The sequence below is a fragment of the Tupaia chinensis genome, unplaced genomic scaffold (genome assembly GCF_000334495.1).
Source record: "Tupaia chinensis unplaced genomic scaffold, TupChi_1.0 Scaffold144426_1, whole genome shotgun sequence".
In the NCBI taxonomy this organism is placed as follows: domain Eukaryota; kingdom Metazoa; phylum Chordata; class Mammalia; order Scandentia; family Tupaiidae; genus Tupaia; species Tupaia belangeri.
In genome coordinates, this window is record NW_006204286.1 from 2036069 (window position 1) to 2042941 (window position 6873).

The following is a 6873-nucleotide window of genomic DNA, read 5'->3' on the forward strand; positions in this document are numbered from 1 at the left end:
ACTTTCACCTACAGGGTAAGGTGGATAAGTGTGGTGGTTCTGGTTCTAGTGAAGGTGCAGTAGTATGAAAGATTACTATGATGCTAGGTGGTCTAGGTTGTGTGTGTGTGTGGCAGCAACTTAGTTAAGAGGGTTGTTGGAAACCTTGATGTTGGAGGCTACTTGAGTTATCTTGTTACCATTTTCCCCAACAAGAGGAAGCCCTAGCTGAGGGATTCCCTCTTCATGGCTGAGATACAGGCATGCATATACCTATGATAATGCTGGGTTCTTGGGTGCAGGCATGTTTATGGCAGAGATGGTGCTAGTATTTGGAGCATGAGTGCTTAGAGTGACAGTAAAATTCTGGTTTGGGGATTAGAAATCAGTAGAACTACTGTGCTTCCTGGTTCCTAAGCTATAGGTGTATTCACAATGGTGGTACCAACAGTGTTTGAGGTGCAAGCATGCACAGATTGATCACTCATGAAGCCAAGGTCCAGATTTCTGGATCATACTACAGCAGTGTACAATAGTGGCTTATGGCAGAGTGCAGTAGCAGACTGGGCCTCAGACATCACTGGTATTGTGGTGGTTTAGGCCCCTGAATTGAGAAGCATCAGCTCCCTGATTCCTGAGAGGTAGAAGGGAGTGCATCAGTGACTCTGAACTTTAAATGATACAAGTTAGGCCCCAGGGAAGGAGCATAACACAGTGGCAGCTGTAGCATTGTGGATGGCACTGTATTATGGCATCTTGGGACTTGAAGCGGGAACATAGTGGTAACTTCTCCAGGATAATTGCAGTACCATGGACTTTGGCAGCTCTGAATACAGTTTGGGGCAACTAGGTTTAGCTTCAATGAAGACTTCAGGTGTCCACAGTGGTGAGTTTTTGCAGGTGTCCATGGCTATGCTGAGGATTAGGGTCCACCTGGTTTCTTTTTTCCCAGAACATAGGATGAATTTCTCAGAAGTGATCTTCTTTGGTACTGAGCTTCTCCAGATTATAGTATGGGTTAATGCAGGTAAAATATTTTTTATGCTTTCTACACAGCTATGCAGCCATCCTGTTGTTTTCTTCCTCCACAGAGTTTCTGCTGCTTCTTTCTTGTACTTTCTTTTTAGGGGGAGGGGAGAGGCATTTTTTTGCTATAGGGTGTGTGTGCTTGCTGGAGAGACAGAGACAGAAAGTCAGAAATTGTCCACCAGGGGGATGGTCGCACTACAATCCCTTCTGTTCCATTCTACTCTTGAGATTTTTAGCATGCATGCACACATGCCCGGAATGAGTTTTAAGCCACCAGGTCCAGGACAAAATCGTGGTTGACTACATGGGAACCCAGCAATGTAACCATTATACTATCTGCTGGTCTCTGTTCTACTTTCTAGAGCTCTCCCATATCTATTTCTTCCGGCTTGCAGTTATTTATTAATTGCTTTTTTGGGGTAGACCAACATTGGATTTTTCTAGTCAGCCATATTGCAGACTGAGAAGTTCTATTTCTTTTTTTTTTCTTCTATCCTTCCCTGACTGTATAATTTTCAATTTTCAAATACCTGTTTTTGAATTTACTAATCCTTTCTTATGCTTGATCTAGTCTGCTGTTGAGCATCTCTTTTCAGTTCAGCAGTTGTATTCTTCAGCTCTATGATTTCTCTTTAGTATTTTAAGATATTTTCTATCACTTGCTTGAAATTTTCACTTTGTTTATGGATTGTTTTGATCACATTGAGCATCTTTATAATGGCTATTTAAATTCTCTGCAGGGTAAATCATGTATTTCTTCTTTATTAGGATCAATTTATAAAGATTTATCTTGTTCTTTTAGAGACATTTCCCTGTCTCTTCGTTTTCTCTGGTTCTTTATGTTGGCATAGGTGCATTAGAAAAAACAGTGACCTCTTCCAGTTTTCAATAGACTGGCCTCAAACAGAACAGAATGTTTGCCAATCAATTTGGTCAGAGATTTTAGAGGCCACTTAACTTTCATGCTAGATCAAATCACTGACATTGTTCTTTGCAACCACTAGGCATTTAGAGTATGGCAGGTCCTGTCAGTGCTCCAAGTTTAGTGAGATAGGTACAAGTGTCTTGCACACTACACCCTAGACTTGGTGCATTGGATATGTGGTTCTGTCCTTTCTCTTCCTTGCCCAGGAGAAGCTGGGAACTGTTTTAATTTGAGAGGCTGTCCTTTCTTTTAACTTCTTTCTTGCTACCTTAAATTGTAATCTCTGTTCCCAGGAGTCCTGGGATGCTATGGTATGTTATGTCCTGCCTGCTTGTCAGCCCTCCAAGAAAAGTTAGACAAAAGCCAGTGCTCCAAACAGCCCCTACCCACAAAATCCTTTTCCAACACAGAAACAAAATAGGAGGTGGGATTTAGCCCACCCATTTGCTTTTGGAGTTTGAGGCTATGTTATTTGTAGAATTGCTATCCTTAGTAGTCCTCAGCAACTATAGTACATTGGTTCTGTCAGCCCTTCAAGTTAGGTGAGGTAAAAGTCAGAGATACAGGCAGCACTTATGGAAAAAAAAAAAAAAAGAAGAAGAAGAAGTGAAAGACTAGATTTATTATCTTCTTCTCTTCCACTCCTAGAGAGAAGCTGGAAATTAAGGGTCCCTCTAATCTTATGGTGTTACACTAGAGCTAGAGCCCTTGGCAAGACGAGGTCCTGATCTCTCCTATTGATTTCTGTGTGACTGGTTTTGTGCTCCTTCTGATGAGTTTCTAGAAGGAAACTGGTCTGTATCTTATTGTAAAATTATTATGTCTATGGAGAGAAGTGTCTAAAGTCCTATTCTGTTATTTTGCTAACATTGCTCAGATGTAACTGCTCCTTAATGATATGACACCAAGCTATGCTCTTCTTCAATGATATTTTTAGAGGTAATTGATGTTACTAATTCCTGATACAAGTTTCTATGTCAGTTTTCAGTTTCCCACTGCTAGTGAAGGATTTGGTTTTTATGGGTCTGTAAACTATGTGTAGGTCATCCATGGGTTTCATAACTTCTCAAATCTTTTTATTTTTTTAATTCTCATTCTGTTTGTGTGCTTATACACAAATAATATCTTTACAGCATTTTTGTGAGGTTTCATCAGGAATCAAAAGTATAAGTATTTGACCACTCTACCATTTTTAATGGAGGCATCTGAATCCTTTATATATTCTGTTTTTACTACACACTCACAAGGATGTAAAAATGAATCTCTCTTGGAGTCTGTCAAAAGAAATTTACTCATATAATAACATTCATAAACACGGTATAAATATAGGGAAGATTTTATGTCACACATCCTACTGCACAGATATTTAATATCCTTGTTCACTATTTCATTAGAAATAGCTTTCCCTTTAGAGTACCTTTTAACCAGCAGACTTCTGTCGATATTACTGAAATTTTGTTTATTGTATTTCCTAAATTTTCCCTGGAAATATCTAATCCTGCTTCTTTTTATCAAAGTAATTTTCTTTCTTGAGGGTGCCAGTTCTTTGTCGCATAAGATTGCAACCACAGAGTTGGCCAAGGATGCAATCATCTCAAGCTTCAAACAAAAAATATTTGCATTCAAGCTCACTCCTCTTATTGCTAAATAAATTTAGTATCTTGTGAGTTGTTGGACTGAAGACTTTGGTTCCTTATTGACTGGGAGCCATTAGGCAAGTTCCACTCCCTGTCATTTAGGCCACTTCACAGACTAATTTATAACATGACAGCTTACTCTATCAGGGTGAACAAGAGAGGAGACTGATAGAGAATGACAGAGACAGGAACAAGATAAAGACTGTAGTCTTTTGTAATCTAATTTTGGAAGTGATATCTCATTGTTTTTGCTGTATTCTATTCACTATAAGGAAGTCATATGGTCCAGTGCATACTGACGATGAAGAGATTACACAATAAAGTAAATACCGGGGGCAGAGATCTCGAAAGCCCTTTTAGAAGCTGTCTGCTGCAGTCTGCTCTCTAGACACCAGTGATTCCTGTCCCTTCCACATGCAAACTACATTCATATTTCAAGGGTTCCTAAAATTCTTCTGCCATTATATCATAGGTTAAAGTTCAGTATTTCATCGTTTAAATTAGCTCTAGATGTGATTGATCCTTTTAATTACTGGCATTCCTGAAAATCAAGCAGGATCTTAATCCTATTTGAGTATAAGAAGAAATGTTAAGATTAAGGAAATATAAATACTAACATAAATGTAAATAATACATATGTTGTCATTATTGAAGCAAGGTCAATGGTAGAATTGGTCAGAAAAGAGATCTAAGGATTTGAACTAACTTTAAGAAACCTATATTGATTTAGAATAAGAGTCAGTTAAAACCACTGTTGGATTCTAGACAGATATTTCAGAAATGTAAAAGAACATCAGTTTATTCTGGCAGTAGACTACATTTAGAGATATGAACAAGTCAATGTCAGGGACGCTACCATGAGATTATTTACACCCATTCATAAGAATGGATTTGGGGGTTACAGTTCAAGTCAAAGAAGGACCATAGGAAGAAAGAAAAAAAATTCAGTTCTGTAATTTTTTTTTTTTGCCAGAAAATGAATTTCAAAGCTGAAGAATGGAGGGAACCAGCAGTTAGCGTAATGGCTATGTCGCTGGACTCCCATGTAGTCGACTGCAGTTCATGTCCCAGACCCGGTGACTTAAAACTCACGCCGGGTGCGTGTGCATGCATGACCAAGATCCCAAGAGAAGAATAAGGGAGAAGGGATTGAGGCGTGACCATCCCCCCTGGGGGGAGATTTCTCATTTTCTGTCTCTCTGTCTCTCTCTGTCTGGCGAGCGCACGCACCCTTTAGCAAAAAAAACCTCTCCAAGAAAAAAAAAAAAGCTGAAGAATGGGGAAAAAATGGTTTCATTTTTAGGCAAAATGGTTGTCAATAGAAGGAAAAATTGTATTCTATACTTTCAAATAAGAGGTATATTCAGTAAAATTAGTCATTTTTAAAATACTTTCCTCAAGAGTCTTTCTTTTTAATTATTTTAAGTTAATAAGTAATAATCATAATAATTATAGATATTTATGGTATTCTTTTTTTTTTCTTTTAGATTTTGCCACTAGATGTACATGCTTACTGGAGAGAGAGGGAGAAAAAGATAAAGTGAGAAATCCCCTGTGGGGGGATGACCACAATCCCTTCTCCTCCATCCCCTTTGGGATTCTGGACATGTACACACATGTGTGCAGTGTGATTTTCAAGCAGCTAGAGTTGAGATGCATTGCCACATGCCGCCTCCTATGGTTTGGTATTTAGATACATATATATACAATGTTAAATTATAAAATCAGTGTAATTAGTATATCCATTACCTCAAGTATTCATTTCTTTGGGTTGGGAATATTAAAATTCTCTCTTCTAGATATTTTTAAATATTTGATAAATTGTGATGTCATGTAGTTAATGTAATATGTTATTAAATGCTGGAACTTATTTCTCTTATCTAGATATAATTTTTATTTGTCAATATCTCCCAATCTTCTTCCCTATACTCTTCTTGATATTAAGTAACCGCTATTATTCTCTCTACTTCTGTAACAGCAGCTTTTGCAGCTTTCACATGTGAGTGAAAATATATAGTAATTATCCTGGCTTACTTCATACAATGTGATGTCCTCCAGCCTTTATATATATATATATAGATAGATATAGATGATATAGATATAGATATAGGCAGATAGATATAGATGGCTTGATAGATCTATATATAGTTATATCATGGGTTTGATATTTATACACATCTATACAAATGTTAAATTATAAAATCAATGTAATTAGCATATCCATAAGCTCAAGTATTCATTTCTATATAGATATATCTGTCTTTTAATTTGAGTGATTGTTTCCTTTCATATCTATATAGATATATCTATCTATATCTATCTATATCTATATATGCACACACATATATACATATACACACACATATATACATGCACACACACATATACATATATACACACAATATACATATATGCACACATATATACACATTATGTGTGAAATATATATAAACATATATATACAAACCATATATATATAAAAACTATCATATATATATGTGTATATATGTATATACCCAGTGGTGAGATAGCTACATCATATGATATTTCTATTTTTAATTTTTCAAGGAAACTCTTTACTATTTTCCATAGTGGTTAGATTAATTTATAATATCACCAATAGTGTATAAGGGTTACATTTGCTTCACGTTTTAATCAGTATTTTTTGACATTTTGATACTAGCCATTCTAAGTGGGGTAAGACAGTATTTTACTATGGTTTTGATTTGTATTATCTGATGGTTAGTGATATTGAACATATGAAAATATCCTTGTTGGTAATTTGTATGTCTTTTTTTGAGAAATGTTTGTTGAGATACTTTGCCTATTTTAAAAACTGTAATAGTAGTTGTGATATTGCAGTTGATTTTTTGAATATTCTAGATTTTAATTCTTTGCTCGATGAATATTTTGCAAACATTTTATCCCATCTACAGGCTGTCTTTTAATTTGAGTGATTGTTTCCTTTCGTATCCAGAAGTATTTTAGTTCAACATAATCCCATATGCCTATTTCTCCTGCTATTGTCTGTGCTTTTGAGGTTGTATTTATAACATTTTTATTTAGATCAACCAATGTACCATAGTGTTTCCCTTATGGAAACATAAAGTAGTTTCACATTTCTAGGTTTTACTATTATGCCTTTAATCCATTTTGAGTTAATATTTGTATATGGTGAGAGATAGGAATCTAGTTCATTCTTACACATGTGCATATTCAATTTTCTCAGCATCATTTGCTAAAGAGATTGTCTTTATCCCAACGTGTGATCTTTTTTTCTCTTTTTTTTTTTTTTTTTTTGGT